This window comes from Nycticebus coucang, chromosome 7 (assembly GCF_027406575.1).
Source record: "Nycticebus coucang isolate mNycCou1 chromosome 7, mNycCou1.pri, whole genome shotgun sequence".
Classification (NCBI taxonomy): Eukaryota; Metazoa; Chordata; class Mammalia; order Primates; family Lorisidae; genus Nycticebus; species Nycticebus coucang.
In genome coordinates this window covers 45,710,604-45,728,559 of record NC_069786.1, presented here as the reverse complement: position 1 = coordinate 45,728,559, position 17,956 = coordinate 45,710,604, and positions in this window count along the sequence as shown.

Below are 17,956 nucleotides of genomic sequence, written 5' to 3'. Positions count from 1 at the left end.
GTGTTCTGAAATTTCCAGTAGACATTTCCACGTATTCATTTTGTGAATCTGTTGTTGAGTCCCTTTGATCTAGATGTGCAAATCCTCCCTTACAAGACTTTTTTTAATAATATATCTTCTCATCTGATTATTTACTATTCTTTCTTTAAGAAACTCATTATCTGCAAAATATATTTGCTAGATCATTATCTGTTTTTTTCATCTTTTCACAGTTTTTATTGTTTTCCATATACTCTTTTGACTTTTGTAAAAGATTTTTCCACTTCATAATTCCACTTATGAAAATTTGTTTCATAAATTTTGCCTCATTTTTTCTCTTCAATAATTTTTAACTTCAGGAGCTCTTTCTTTTTCTCTGTCCATTTTTCCTAACCTTCTATTGTTTTCATGGATATAATATCCTCTTAAATCTATGCAAGCATACTACTTACAGACCTTAGTTGCTGCTTTTGTTGTTCTTTGCTGTTTCCTGAATTTCCTTATTTTATCTGAGGTTAATTTTTCTATTTATTTCCTTCTCTTTTATGCCACAAGATTCCCACAAAGACTTTATTTCATGGTTGCTTTATCATATCAATAAATAGAGAGTTGTAGATTACAGCATAGAAACAGCGATTACCAAGCAGCAATCTTCTCTCTATGGAGAACTGGTAGGGAGTGGGGTCATCGTGCTTTGGTGTTTCTAAATGGCAGAATAGAGAGAGTTTAGAGGTGAATCATCAACTCCCAGACCAGCTGTTCTAATGTCCCTCAAAAACCTGCTTCAGTTTCTTTAAAGAAAATCCCTTTGGTCATTGCAGTGGTGGCAGTGATAGTGAGAAGCAGTTAGATACCTTGATCCAGCCATTTTGTTCCTGGAGATCAACTGGGTTGTACTCAGAATTTGATTTCTTTGTTGCCATTCCCACAGTTTTTCTTAGTAGTACCTGCCAGGTCTGAGTCCTAATCCTTTTCAGGGTTCTTCAGGAAAGGCCGACTCCAGCCAAGACCCTAAGTTTCTCCCCATGAACCTGTGGCTGTGGTATTTAGGGTCAGCTTCCTCATCCCCTAATCCTTCATGACGTGTTTGTCTTCCAAAAATCTGTTAGAATCGAATCTCTTGTCTGTGAACATTTATCCCCACCATTTTATTATTGTTGTGGGATTTTCTCTTCTTTATCCTCTACCACGATTTTAGTGGGTTTCATGGAGTGAGATGGTGGCATAAGAGAGATCCACACATGCTCCATCCACTCTCTGGAATCAGAAGTTACAGATAAGTGTCTAAAGACAAATTTTCACCTCCAGTTTAACACTGTCTTTACAGAAAGCTTTGCTACGTATAAAGCACCTTGTCATGCAACATTTTATCTTCACCCAACTTCATGAGGTACACATAATTATTTCTGATTTACAAATAACAAAAATCAGATACAGTAATTTTGACTCCCTCAAGGTTAAAACACTAGTTAGAGCACAATGCTAAGTATTGTAATCCCGTGATCAGTGGGCCATCACCAACAACATGACTATATTTAGAGGTCATGGCCTTAGAGATGTGCTTCAGTCACTAATACTGTTTAGGATGAATGATGGTATCATAAAAAGAGCCCTTGGCTGGAAGAGTCAGGAGGCTTAAAATCTAGTCTTATTTCTCCTAATTAACCATGCCTCTGTGAGGTTTTATTTCTTCACATGCAAAGTAAGAGAGTCAAATTCAATGACATTTTCAAAGTTCTTTTCAATTTTCATAATTTATGGTTCCACAAACCTAGAGACTATGTCTGCATATTATATTATTGAAACTTAATAAAGCACATTGTAGAAGTAAGTTCTGAGACTGTTGCTCTGGATTTGAGCAGGCAGTGCCCTGCCCTTCCTGGGATGAGGTTCAAGAATTTTCCCAAGGCACCAAATTAAGTTTAATGATATTTAATAGTTAGGACTCTTGCCTAATTGGGACAGTCATACTCACTTAATTGAGATGCTCTGGAACCTGAGTCTAAGTAATTGTGTATTAGATACGTCTACAGAATTCAGGGTAGCTGAAGACCAGTGATGTTTTGGACTTCCTCAAATAATTCTGTTCATACAGGTTTAGCAGAGCATGTAAGTGTGAGCAAACTCTTCATCAGAAAAATGATCTTTTCTAGGTAAAAGAATCAGTTTTCTCAGGAAGAAGAATATCTTCAGTTCTCTAATAAAGATCAATTAGAATGCCACTCCGGCTTCCAGAGGCTATTCATTGACAGCCTGGTCTAGCATGTTGGGCACTCAAAAAAGCATGCATATTTATGTGGTATCTACATTAGAGAATCATATAACCTACATTAAAAGAAAAATTCATATAGAGGAAGGGGGCAGGTGCTGAATCTCAGGCTTAAGAAAAAGGAAGACTGCAAACATGTGCGCACACATGCACAGATCCCCATTAGCCAAATCAAAGGAAAGCACAGGGTCATAGATTTGTCTTTGCCATCTCCATAACCTCAACAGAAGGTGCTGAATTTAATAGCCAGCTATTTTTACCCATCACTCTTCTTTCTTTTTAGATTGAATGAGCTCTCTGTGTCTTCAGTTTCTTAAACAGTTGCTGTATTGAGGATATAGCCATTATATTATGAAAATCTTGATTTTTTTAATACAGTTTATACTATATCCTCTACTTAACCTATATTACAATATTTTCTTTCCTTATAAGTAGAATGTAGAAAAATTTTATAATAAAAACTTGATTATTTTAAGATCTAAAAGAAAACACATTTAAATTCTTATCATGTAAAAAAACACAGTCCTATCAATTGTGAATTGATTCACTTTTGGGGAGATTTTTGGCTTTGTCTAATGCATTTATGTCATATAATAGTGAACACGTCCTAAAAGAACCATAATATTTCCTGCATGGTTAATCACGCCGTACATAACAATTTGTTCTTAATCCAAATAATCCCAAACCACATGTTCCCTTTAATCACTGCAGTTCCAAGAGCAGACTTTTCTTGCTTAAGACTTTTCTTTTTCCAGAGAGGTGGAGCTTTCTAGATCATTTAACAAAGTTCATTTTACATAGTTAAAGGCGTAAATTTAATTATTGCTTTTCAGCAATTTACATAACATTTGGGCTCAGTAACACCACTGAGAATTTTTTCACCAAAAGTAAGAATGCTCCACACCTTTGCTTTAACCCCTGTTGAACCAGGTGCTCACCTACACTATTATTAGCAAAAGTATTTTATAGCTGACTGCGAAAGCAGAGAATTACTTTTCTCTACTTACCTCACTGAAGCCCTTAGGCTGGGGCAAGACACCAGTGGCAGTTAAGCAAACTATAATAATATGGTGAAGTCGGGAGGTTTCAGCACCCCCAAAGACAGACTGGAGTGATGCTTTAGCAAGGACAAGCATTTTTTTAGGATAACTCTTTCCCTTCTCTTTGATTCCACCTCACTCCTGCATCTGCCCTATACTGAGCAGAGAGTTCATTTCAGTGGAACTCTACTATTTTAGATGCAATAAAATATTCACTAGCTTTAAAATATTGCTGAATTTGATTTTCAATTTTCAATTATTTTCTTCTTATTTAAAAGTCCTTGGTTTGTGAGATAATAGATATGTTTCATGTTAGTTTCAAGCACTTTAAGTACCATTGGAAGATTGTCTCCAATGTAGAAAGCAGAGCCATTGTGCCATTTTCCTGTTTAGTACTGTGTTCCAGTACATACCAAATAAATGACAATTGTTATTGATTAGTTAACTGCTAAGAATGTATTTCATAGAATAATGCATACATTATTTTACCAGTATTCTAGCTCATCTGATGATGATGATTACATATGCCAGCAATAATGTAATATTTATTAGATTATTCATTCTTCTAAATGAGGGCATCTTATTGACCCTTCAAATTCCTAAGGATCTTTAGGTACTCTGAAATTCAGATTTATTGGATCAATTTACAAGGTCAAAGTTGTGCTACCACTTCACAGGCATAAAAATCTGCTCAGCCATAAACTCAGGTTACACACCTTGTATACATACCTCCTGCAGAAAAATTTTAAATTTAATTCTGGACTTTCAAAGAACTTGGATAGAAGCAAAAAATATTGTTGGATGCAATAATGAGGAAAACAAAGTGAAGTGAGAGTTGGAAGGCTGGTCAGGGTTGCAGAGTGCCTTGGTTGCTAATTAGTCTTTCTTTATATTTTAGTTTTCTGATCTGTATAGTGAAGGCAGAGAACTCAATCTCTCTGACCTTATAATATGATGCCAAAGCTTCCTGCACCTCACATAGTTTCTATAAAACCACTCTAAAACTAGGGTGATCTTTTGAACCCAACAGCTGGTGGTGTAACAAAGGTTGTTTTATAATTTATGAAATGTCTAAATATATTTTATAAATACAGAAGTCTAGCAAACTTAAGCAAGGCTACAAAAGTATTTTACCTTTAAAAACCTGGCAAGAATATAAAAATCAAATCACGTTTAGTTATATGCTTAAATAATTTCCTGTTTTGAAAAAAAAAAATCTAATGGAGTAAATGCCAGTAAATCTCCAAATTTACTCTCTGCTATGGACTAAATTTTATCCTCCCTACCTCAAATTTATATGTTGAAGCCCTAACCCCTACTATGACTCTATTTGCAGATAGAGTCTGAAGTAGGCAATAAAGATTAAATGAGGTCGTGTGGGTGGGGCCCTAACCTCATGGGACTGTTGGCTTTGTATGAAGAAGGAGAAAGAGACATAGCTCCCTGCACATGCACAGAGGAAAGAGCATGTGAGGACATAATGACAAGAAGACTGTCTACGAACAAGGAAGATAGGACTTACTGGAAACTGAATCCTGCTATACCTTAATTTTAGATTTTCCAGTCTCCAGAAATGCAAGAACATTTACTTCTGTTGTTAATTTAAATCATGCATTCTGTAGTATTTTTTAATGGCAGTCTGAGCTGACTAAGACATTCTCTATACTCATTAAAAGTATCAGAAATGAATAAAACATTATGCTGTGGAAGTCCATGGAAGGCCTCAAAATAGCTCTGGTGGTGTGCTGTCTGAAATACTGGCTGTCTGGAAATAGTGTCACCTAAACTCTGAAAAATTCATTTGATTGGGTCGCAGGAAGGAAGATCTGACTCTGATATATTTCTAATTATCATAAGGCTTTGTGGAATTAGTATTCAGGGAATGTTTACCAGTTCTCTGAATGGGCAGTTTTAAACTAAACCATAGCAACAGTTATCTATTTACCAATACTCGAGATGAGAGATGATCTTTGAATATTCATTCTATACAAAATAGATAAGAGAATAAATGCACCCTCCAGGGTGGATGAATATCGTGAGGCACCAAATAGGGCTGCAGTGTGGTCACTGTAAATCTTTTCTGGACTTAAAGAAGTTGTTCTGTCCTTTCTCACATTGAATAAGCACAGAGATAAGCAAAAAACATTAAATAAATAAGAAATGAATATCACCTGCCTAGTCACTAGAATAAAAAGAATGAAATTGAGCCATCATCCACAAGCACAAAGAAAAGAAAGGTTAAGTGACTTTTGCACAGTGTTCAGTCACAGGAAGTAAAGAGAGAGTCAAAATTCTGAAACCAGGGGCCGCACCTGTGGATCAAAGGAGAAGGGCGCTGGCCCCATATGCCAGAGGTGGTGGGTTCAAACCCAGCCCCCACCATAAACTGTAAAAAAAAAAAAAAATTCTGAAACCAGGTCTCCAGATTCCATTGGTCAAGCTCTAATCCGGGCCATATACATCATATACATAATTCCTCTTTCTATATGAGGTCAGACAATTAAGCTCGTGAATTCATCGTACAAAAAGTGCTGCATACCTAACTGCTGAATAAAACTACAGCCACCAGATATGGGCAAGGGGAGTACTCTGAAGGTGGCCATATGATGTTCAGCAGCGAGGTATGGAGCACTCTTTCTAGGATGAGTTCTTGAACCTCACTGTCAGACCCTGTACGATGACAGCTCTGATGGCCATTCCAGAAGGAGTTCCAAAATTGCTCTGAAGGGTGGACTAGGCGCTGCCATCAGGGCATAGCTTCTCCAGGGGAGTACTTTGAAGGTGATATTCAGTACTACAGTGATAGTCAGTAATGAGGTGTATAGCACTTTTTCTAGAATGAGTTTAAAAAATTGTCCCATTTCATATAAGGAGAATATGACTGGGCCTGAAAATGTATGCCACGGATTCCACAGAATAACAAAATATTCTATGATCTCTTGCAATTGGTGGACATTACATGATGGAAGACAACCTAAAATAGTGGATATTTTTTAAAAACAATAAAGCCATTTTAAACTACCAGATGTTATACAGTCATTTTTCTTTCTTTGTAAATTTAGTAGGATGTGGATAACTTAAGTGATCCTCATGTGTGTTCATGAGAAATAAACTTATTTCTTTTCCTTGGTTGGTTCTCATTTTGTTATCTCTTCCAAAGGTGTATTCTTGAAAAAAAAAAATAACCTTTGCTGGAATCACTTGAAAACACTTTTCTGTAATAGAAAAGAATCAACTTTCAAATAAATTAAAACCCAGTTATTTTTCTTGACTGAAAATATTTGTCTAAAAATAGAATTTCAATTAACATTTAACTATCAAAGGTGCTATATTTTATTTGTAGCAAAAATCTTTTTGGGAAAAGACAACAACAAAAATCAATCTCCAATTTATAAGATTATTAAAGTTGCTGCACTTTATATGTCCTTGAAATTGTGTAATACAGATTTTACTTGAACTTGCTTTTCATTTAAAAAAAAATTCTTTGTCATACAAGCCAAGTTCACAGGTAATTACTTTTAATTATAGTTTTTCATGTGGTTTCTATTATTAGATTTTATTTCTCCAGTAAACTGGTAATAAATTATAATTTTGAACAATACACATCTTGACAATTTAAAATTTGCTACAGTGTTTATCAAGAATCCCATTCACTACTGACAAGCAGTGTCAAACTCTTCAATAGATCTCGTCAGTACATTTTGGTCAGCCAACATGCGTGCTTAAGTAAGTTGTCCCACATAACACTACAGCCCTACAGGATATAGAACAAATATACACAAGCAGCAGTATCATAACAAAAGCTTAGCACCAAGTCAGCTCGCTCTTGAAATGGCGTTAGATAATACTAAGACTAGGAATGCTCATTTGGCCTCAGTTTTGTCTTTCTTTCTTGGAGTGATGTTTCAAGAAAAATAAAAAGTAAGCAAAAACTAAGAGCAGATAAAAATATCTAATGTAGGCTCGGTATCTGTAGCTCAGTGGTTAGGGCTCTGGCCACATACACCAGGGCTGGTGGGTTAGAACTCGGCCAGGCCTGCTAAACAACCAAACAACAACAACAACAAAAAATAGCCAGGCATTGTGGCAGGTGCCTGTAGTCCCAGCTACTCAGAAGGCTGAGGCAAGAGAATGGCTTGAGCCCAAGAGTTTGAGGTTCCTATGAACTGTGATGGCATGGCACACTGCAGAGGGCGACGAAAATGCCATGAAGGCGATGTTAACCAGTTCGATGAAAATATTTCAAAATGTATATAAAATAAGCACATTGTACCCCATGATTGCATTAATGTACACAGCTATGATTTAATAAAAAAAAAAATCCACAGATTAGGAGAAAGTATGATTGACAGATAAGTATTTATCTGGAGCTAGTGGTAGAAATGGAGATTGAATATAAAAGGTTTAGAGGGTACTTTTAGAGGGTGATTTAATTATTCTGAAACTTGGCTATAATTTTTATACACCACTTTATGAATTTACTGAAACTTAGTAAATTTTTAACTAAAAAAAATGATTTTCTAATTGATTATAAATTATATTTCAATACAATGTAAAAAAAAAGTTAAGTGTTAAGAACAGCTGTAGTTAGGCTTTTTACATACCCTGTTCAAAATAATCATTTGATTTTACTAATCTTTCATATAAGTATTATAGAAATAAAACTAGTAAATATGGTAAAAAAAAAAAAAAATCCAGTGTAGAATTTTAGGAATCTTACTTATCTAAAAACCATTTTAGATAAGCAAAATTCTATGTTATTATAAATTTTTTAAAAATTAAACATCTGAAGAGCAGATATTATATGCCGCCATACTAGTAAGTAATAATTGCTATTTGAAATAGTTCCTACATGTATTTCCTAAATCTCTACTATCACACTTTATGTGTATGATGCATTTCCTCTTATTTAATCCTCAGTGGAAATGAAGTCCCTGTTAAGGAAGATGAAGAATGTCTAGTCACCATCTTTTTTTCTCCTTTTTTTTTTATTGTTAAATCATAGCTGTGTACATTAGTACAATCAAGGGGTACAATGTGATGGTTTCATATGCAATCTGAAATATTCTCATCAAACTGTTCAACATAGCCTTCATGACATTTTCTTAGTTATTGTATGTAGACATTTGTATTCTGCCTTTAGTAAGTTTCGCCTGTACCCATTCTAAGATGCCGAAGGTGTGGCCCCACCAATTACCCTCCCTCCACCTTGACCTCCCCACTCCCTTCCCCTTCCTTGGCCCTTTCCCTGTTTTCTTGTGCTATAGCTGGGTTACAGCCTTCATGTGAAAGCTATAATTTAGCTTCATAGTAGGGCTGAGTACATTGGATACTTTTTCTTCAATTCCTGAGATACTTTGCTAAGAAGAATATGTTCCAGCTCCATCAATGTAAACAGGAAAGAGGTAAAGTCTCCATCTTTCTTTAAGGTTGCATAATATTCCATGGTATACATGTACCACAATTTGCTAGTCCATTCGTGGGTCGATGGGCACTTGGGCTTCTTCTATGACTTAGCAATTATGAATTGGGCTGCAATAAACATCTGGTACAGATATCTTTGTTATATCGTGATTTTTGGTCTTCTGGGTATAAACCTAGTAAAGGAATTACAGGATCGAATGGTAGGTCTATTTTTAGGTCTCTAAGTATTCTCCAAACATCCTTCCAGAAGGAACGTATTAGTGTGCATTCCCACCTGCAGTGTAGAAGTGTGCCTTTTTCTCCACATCCATGCCAACATCTCTGGTTTTGGGATTTTGTTATGTGGGCTACTCTTACTGGGGTTAGGTGATAGCTCAAAGTAGTTTTGATTTGCATTTCTCTGATGATTAAGGATGATGAGCTTTTTTTCATGTGTTTGTAGATTGTGCGTCTGTCTTTAGAGAAGTTTCTCTTTGGGCGGCGCCTGTGGCTCAAGGAGTAGGGCGCTGGTCCCATATGCTGGAGGTGGCGGGTTCAAACCCAGCCCCAGCCAAAAACCACAAAAAAAAAAAAAAAAGAGAAGTTTCTCTTCAAGTCTCTTGCCCACCCTGAGATGGGATCACTTGTTCTTTTCTTGCTAGTACGTTTGAGTTCACTGTGGATTCTGGTTATTAGACCTTTATCGGAGGTATAACCTACAAATATTTTCTCCCATTCTGAGGGCTGTCTGCTTGCTTTACTTACTATGTTCTTGGCTGTGCAGAAGCTTTTTAGTTTGATCAGGTCCCAGTAGTGTATTTTTGATACTGCTTCAATTGCCTAGGGAGTCCTCCTCATAAAATATTCACCCAAACTGATTCTTCAAGAGTTTTCCCTGCACTTTCTTCAAGTATATTTATAGTTTCATGTCTTAAGTTTAAATCTTTTATCCAGTGAGAGTCTATCTTAGTTAATGGTGAAAGGTGTGGGTCCAGTTTGAATCTTCTGCCAGCCAGTTCACCCAGCACCATTTGTGAAAAAGGGAATCTTTTCCCCATGGAACTTTGTGTGTGTGTGTGTTTAGGCCGGGGATGGGTTTGAACCCGCCACCTTGGGCATATGGGACTGGCGCCCTACTCCTTGAGCCATAGGCGCCACCCCCCATGGAATGTTTTTAATTGGCTTGTGAAAGATCTGAAATGTTCATCCTTATCCTTCCTTATTAGGTTTAAAGCCTATTGAGTCTGCGAATAGAATTGCAATGCCTGCTTTTTCTGCTTTCCATTTGCCTGGAGTATAGATGACCATCCCTTCACATTGAGTCTATATTTGTCTTTTAATGTAAGATGTGATTCTTTTTTTTTTTTTTTTTTGTAGAGACAAGTCTCACTTTATAGCCCTCAGTAGAGTGCCGTGGCCTCACACAGCTCACAGCAACCTCCAACTCCTGGGCTTAAGCGATTCTCTTGCCTCAGCCTCCCAAGTAGCTGGGACTACAGGCCCCTGCCACAACCCCTGGCTATTTTTTGGTTGCAGTTTGGCCAGGGCCGGGTTTGAACCTGCCACCCTCAGTACATGGGGCCGGCGCCTTACTGACTGAGCCACAGGCGCCACCCAAGATGCGATTCTTGTATGCAACAGATATCTGGCTTGAGTTTTTTATTCAGTCAGCCAACCTGTGCCTCTTTAGAGGACAATTTAAACCATTCACATTAATTAAGAATATTGATAAGCCTTTTGAAGTCCGGTGGACATTTTTAATCCTTCTGTGACTGTGGAAGTTGGAATTTGATCAAAATTTTCTGGGTGGGTTTACTTTTGTGGTGGAGGATTACACTGGTCTTTAAGGAGGATAGGTCTGAGAATATCCTGGAGAGCTGGTTTAGTTGTGGCAAATTTCTTCAACATGTGAATGTCATTGAAGTATTGAATTTCTCCATCATAAATGAAACTCATTTTAACTGGGGACAGGATCCTGGGTTGAAAGTTATTTTGTTTTAGGAGATTAAAAGTCGATGACCATCCTCTCCTAGCTTGAAAGGTTTCAGCAGAGAGATCTGCAGTTATTCTAATATTCTTACCCTTGTAGATGATGGTTTTCTTTCGTCTGGCTGCTTTCAGAATTTTCTCCTTCATATTAACTTTAGTGAAATTGATTATGATGTGTGTGGGGGATGTCTTATTTGGGTTGAGTCATGCTGGAGTTCTGAAACTGTCTGTTATCTGAATTTCAGAATCTCTTGGCATGTCTGGAAAGTTCTCCTTCATAATCTCATGGAGAAGAGACTCTGTGCCTTGTGAAGCCACTTCGTCGCTTTCGGGGAACCCTATAAGACGAATATTGATTTTCTTCTAATTATCCCAGAGCTCTCTGAGAGAGTGATCTATTTTTGCCCTCCATTTCTCTTCCTCTTTGAGAGTTTGGGAGTGTTCAAAAGCTTTGTCTTCAATGTCAGAAATCCTTTCTTCTGCTTTCTCCATTCTGTTATTGAGGGATTCTATGTGTTTCTCAGATCTTTGAGGGCTGCAACTTCTTGTCTCAATGTGTCAAAATCTTTGGTCATTTGGTCTTTGAATTCGTTGAATTCTTGAGATATCTTTTGGGTTACTGCTTGGAATTATAATTCAATCTTATTTGCTATCCAGATTCTGAATTCAATTTCCAACATCTCAGCTATTTGTTCGTGCATGGGTTCTTGTGCTATGTCTTCCCCATTGATCCATGGGGGAGTTGATCTACTCTGATTATTCATCTTGCCAGAGTTTTTCTGTTGATTTCACCTCATGATTATTTTTCACCATTGCCTCTGGCCATCCTCAGAGTTGTGGAGGTGTGTCTCCAAGATTAGACCCCAGCGGGATCACTCTATTGTTGCTGGATCTTTGTAGGGAGTGACCCTGTGTAGTTCCTCTGGGGCTGCCCCAGCCAGGGAATTCTGGTTGTAGAAGCAGCTCCAGAGTGACACACCCAGCTCCAGCAACAGGATGGGAGGTGGTGCACATGGTTCTGGGAGTGCCTGGCGCCCAGTGACTTTGGCACAGAGAGCCCAAGGCTCCATCAGTCTCTGGCCAGGGGAAGGGCTCTGTGTGGAGGCAGGGAGAGCTCCGGAGGGCATGTGACTACCAGAGTTCCTGGCCAGATGAGCAGGCCCGTGTGGAGGCAGGGTGGCACAGGAGAGAGTACGCAGGGTTAGGTGACTCCCGCAGTTCCTGGTTAGGACATGTGGAGGCTTGTAGAGCGCGAGTCAGGTCGGGGATCACGGCATAGATCTTATGGAGGTCTGGGTGGCACCAAGCTCAGGATTTTGAGGTTGCTATGACCTGTGACAGCACGGCACCCTACCCAGGGCAACAGCCCGAGGCTCTAGTGTGCCAAAACTGGTCTCACTCTGCTCCTGAGGGTTAAGGCTGTAAAGCAGCTCAGTCCCCACCTTTAGGCTGCTCAGTCACTAGGTTCCTATCTCCCACCCAATCCTTGCTCTGTGACCCTGAGGGCGGAGCTTGCCAGGGCAGTTTTTTCACAATGGTTCCCTGTGGCCCACAGCCAAATGCTATTAGCTCTGTCCAGCTCAGTGGCTCAGTCTGGGGCCCTAGACAATGCCTAAAGTTCTCTGTACTCCTGCTCAAGCTCTCCCCAAGGCAGTTCAACTGAGTGCCAAGTCCAAAAACACTAAAACAGTTCAGAGGTAAGGCTTTTCCAGTTTGCAGTCTCACTGATGCTTGTACTTATGGCTGCCAGCGGGATTAGGTTGATTGAATACATGCAACCACTGCCAGTTTTCCACTGTTTTTGTCCTCCTCTTGGGGTCCAGAAGTTCGTTGCTGACTCCCTGTATCCTCAAAGGGATGATTATAAGCAGATCTCACCAGCCAGAGATGCCTGGAGTCTTATCTCCCCAGGCTCACTGTTCCCAGTTGCAGGGAAGCTATTACTCAGCTGCCATATTGCTCCACCTCCCCTAGTCACCATCTTTAAATAAAAAATTTTATAGGGTTGATGACTATATCTAACTTAACATTTTCCTTCTACAATGAATAATCTCACTTTCCTGAATCTCTCCCCATCTCTTATAATTTCAAAATCCCTGTTTCACATCAAGGGGTGGAAGGAATAAAAGACAAGGGATTAAGAGTCAAGGGTTCTAGTCAAAATTCTGTCATAAATTGACTGTGTGCTTTTAAGAACTTACACAATCTTTCTGAACTTTAAACTATTAAAATAGTTTGGGCAGAATTATCTCTAATTGTTATTCTGTCTCTAAAATCAGAGTATGATTCTTCTGTGAAATCTATGCAATTCATCTACATCAATCAGGTAATCTATGACTGGACACAGAATGCTGGCACTAAGAATTGAAGAGGTGTCATCATCCTCATGCTTTACTACCATGTAGGTATATTATTCTCACAACAGTATTTTTAAATTATTGAACTTCTTTGATGAAATAATCATTTTATTATCCATGGAAACCACAAGATTTGTTTTTTGCTGCTAATCAGGTTTGTCCCTAATTAGTTTTGAAATATTTGGCTTTGTTTTCTAGGGTATCAGCTGAAGATATACTTGATTAACATTGGTTTGTTTGCTCCTAATTATTTCTCCAACGTATAATGATATATATATATATATAATCTGGACAACCACAACTAGCTAATCTTTCCAACTGGTAATACATCATTTACTCCCTTAATTATCATTCTCACAAATTACCAAAGAAAATATTTAGCATTATCAGGGCTGGTGCTGTCTTCGGGGAAGTATCACCAGTGTTGACACTGATCTTCTGATAATTTGTCTCTGCTTAATGACCACAGGTTGTGTGATCCACCCTAGGATCTATGTTCTCAACTGACTTATTTCTCATTCCCCAACTTTTTTGATTCTATTTTAGAAATCTATATTGTAATATAAATTCTATTAACCTATTTTCCTTGAAAGACAGAAAACAGCCCAAACTGAGAAGATGACACTTGAAACCTAGATAATATATAACAAAAGAAAACTTTACATGGAAAGCAGCAAAAGCATAAAAAAGTATGGCCAACTGAACAAATATCAATTGCTACATGTGTAAATGTAAATAGGTTAAAATTATAATATAAAACAAAGATTGTAAGAATGAGTAATAACACAAGACCCAACTATATGCTATCAGTAAGAAACACATTTTAAATATAAAGACATGAATAGTCTGAAAGTAAAAAAATAGAAAAAAAAATACACCATCCCAAACATGAATCAAAAGAAAGCTATTGTGATTATATTTACATCACAGAAAGTAATGTTCAAACAAGAAACATCATTCATGATAAATAGAAATATCTTATGATGACTTAAAAGTTGACTTCAGCAAAAAAGTGATAATTTTGAAGGTGATGCATTTGATAATAGACCCTCAAAGTACATGAAACAAAATTGACAAAACTAAAGGGAGAAATAGAGAAATTGAAAGTCAAAAACCCACTCTCAGCAACTAATAAAACAAGTAGATTTTTGAAAGTCAGTATTATTATATTGCATTATATTTGAGCAGAGCTGTCAACAACTGATCTAATAGACTTTTATGGATCACTACATTCAACAGATGCAGAATATACATTCTTTTCACATACATATGGAATATTAACCAAAAAGGCAATGTTAAAAATTCTCAGTAAATTTCAAAGTATTAAAATCACAGAATAGGAGTATTTTACTCAACTCTAACAGAATTAGGTTAGAAATTCATAACAAAAGATATCAATAAATTCCCCAAATATTTAAAAATCAAGTAACATATTTCTAAATAATCCAAGAGGAAATCACACACACAAAAAAAAATTTAAAATAAGATTTTGACCTGAACAATAAAAAAAAAAAAAAATACCACATAGTAAAACTTGTGGCTAAAACAGTACTTAAAGGGAAATTCATAGTTTTAAATGCTTAAGTTAGAAAACAGTAAGTTCTAAAATCAGCAATCTACCTTTCTATCTTAAAAAGCTGTAAAAAAGGAAGGAAATTAAGCTGTAAGTAAAAAAAAGGAAATAACAAAGAGCAGAAATCAAATAAATTTTAATTAAAAAATCAATAAATTCAAAAGTTAATTCTTTCAAAGAGTTAATAAAATTAATAAAACCCTAGGAACAGGGCCACACCTGTGGCTCAGTCGGTAAGGCACCGGCCCCATATACCAAGGGTGGCGGGTTCAAACCCGGCCCCAGCCAAACTGCAACCAAAAAATAGCCGGGCGTTGTGGCGGGTGCCTGTAGTCCCAGCTACTCGGGAGGCTGAGGCAAGAGAATCGCTTAAGCCCAGGAGTTGGAGGTTGCTGTGAGCTGTGTGAGGCCACGGCACTCTACCGAGGGCCATAAAGTGAGACTCTGTCTCTACAAAAAAAAAAAAACCTAGAAACAGTGAGAAAAAAAGAAAGAAATCATAAAATATCAATGTCAACATTAAAAGAGGGACTATCACCATAGGATCCTACAGATACTAGAAAGACAATAAAAAAATTACCAATCACTCTATGACAACACTTTTGACAATATAGATAAAAGGGATGAGTGCAATAAAGAATGTAATTTCCAAAAGTATAAAAAAGGAATCTATAAACTATATAATAGTGTAAATATTTTAAATTTTAAACTTGAAATTAAAAAACCTTACAAAGAAAACTCCTCCCCTGATGGCATTGAGAGTGAATTCTACCAAATATCCAAGAAAAAGGAAATGAAAGACAATCTTACACAAACTTTTCTGGAAAATGGAGCAGAGGGGAAACATGTTGATGAGTTTTATGAGGCTATATGACCCTAATATTAATATCCAAAATGTACACTACACAAACTTGTAATCCAGTATTTGTCACTAACATAAAAGTAAAAAATCCTTAATAAAATTATTAGTAACTAGAATCTAACAATATATAAAAAGAATAATCATCATAACCAAACAGTGCTTATCTTCAGAATAAAATATTGGTTTACATTCAAACACCAATGTAAATCACCATATTAACATAAAATACTGGTTTACATTCAAACACCAATGTAAATCACCATATTAACATGATAAAGGAGAAAAATCATATGGATATTTTAATAGATGTAAAAAATGCATTTGACAAAATTGGACAAACTTTCAATAAACTGGGAGTAGGAAGGAACTTCCTCAATACTAAAAACCTCTAGCTATCATCATATTTAAGGAAGAAATACTAAACACTTTCTACTGACACAAGTAACAAGCCCAGTATGTTATTTTTTACTAATTCTATTCAGGATTATACTTGTACTAAGCATTACAATAACACATAAAATTGGGAAAGAAGGATTAAAATTGTTTTTGTGTTAGACAACATGTTTCTATACGAAGAAAATCTTAGGAATCTACCAAACAAAAAATAAAATAAAATAAAATAAACCTATTAGCTCTACTAAGTATAATAAATAATCACATGATTTGATGAAAGTATTGAAATTCAAGACCAATATACAAATATCAATTCTACTTCTATGTTATATAGAAAGAACAATTGGAAATTAAAATACAATAGCACACAACATATCATACAGAAGGGTATATTTAATAAAATATGTGCAAGACGAAATATGTGTAGTTTTTACATTGAAAACTACAAAATACTGTTGAGAAAATTAAATACTGAAACAAATGGAGACATATACCATATACATGATTTAGAAGACTCAGTATTATTTATTTCTCAATTGTTCCCAAATTTACATAGAGGTTCAGTGCAATTTCAACCATACACCCCACAGAATTATTTTTGAAACTATGACTTGCATGGAAATGTAAAGGGCCTAGAATAGCTAAAACAATCTTGCAAAAGAAGAATGAAGTTGAAGAACTTACCCTATGTGAGAACAAGACTAAGTATAATGCTGTAGTAATTAAGAGAGTGCAGTTGTCATAAGATAACATAGGAAGTCCAGAAATAGTCTCATCCATTTATGATAAAAATGATTTTTTTCAATAAAAGATGCTACATAAACTGGATATCCATACTAGTTTATGGATAAAAGTGAGACATGCCTCACTTTTTATAGTATTATGCACAAAATTTAACCAGAGAAATATTACTACCCTAATGTGAAAGCTAAACCTATAAAATAAATAACCAGAGATTATTTTTGTGAATTTATGGAAGACAGATATGTGTAGAAATAATGCAAAAAGTACTGATTGTTAAGGGAAAAATTATAAACAGAACTTATCAAAATTCAAAAGGCACTAATAAAAGAATAAAAAGTCAAGCCATAGACTATAAATAAAATATTAAAATACATATATTTGCTACATAACTCAAATGCAGAATATGTTTTATTTATTTATTTATTTTTTATTAAATCATAACTGTATACATTGATATGATCATGGGGCATCATACACTCGCTTCATAGACCATTTGACACATTTTCATCACAATGGTTAACATACCCTTTCCGGCGTTATCTCAGTTACTGTGCCAAAATATTTACAGTCTACATTTACCAAGTTTCGCAAATACCCCTGTAAGATGCACCACAGGTGTGATCCCACCGATCCCCCTCCCTCTACCCACTACCCCCCTTTCCCACTTCCCCCTATTGTTAGGTTGTAACTGGGTTATAGCTTTCATGTGAGAGCCCCAAATTAGTTTCATAGTAGGGCTGAGTACATTGGGTACTTTTTCTTCCATTCTTGAGATACTTTACTAAGAAGAATATGTTCTAGCTCCATCCATGTAAACATGAAAGAGGTAAAGTCTCCATCTTTCTTTAAGGCTGCATAGTATTCCATGGTGTACATATACCACAATTTATTAATCCATTCGTGGATCGATGGGCACTTGGGCTTTTTCCATGACTTAGCTATTATGAATTGGGCTGCAATAAACATTCTGGTACAAATATCTTTGTTATGTTGTGATTTTTGGTCTTCTGGGCATATGACCAGCAGAGGGATTACAGGATTGAATGGCGGATCTATTTTTAGATCTCTGAGTGTTCTCCATATATCTTTCCAAAAGGAATGTATTAATTTGCATTCCCACCAGCAGTGCAGAAGTGTTCCCTTTTCTCTGCATCCAGGCCAACATCTCTGGTCTTCAGAATTTGTGATATAGGCTAGTCTCAGTGGAGTTAGATGATATCTCAAAGTAGTTTTGATTTGCATTTCTCTGATGATTAAAGATGATGAGCATTTTTTCATACGTCTGAAGGCTGTGCGCCTGTCTTCTTCAGAGAAGTTTCTCTTCAAATCCCTTGCCCAGCCTGCGAT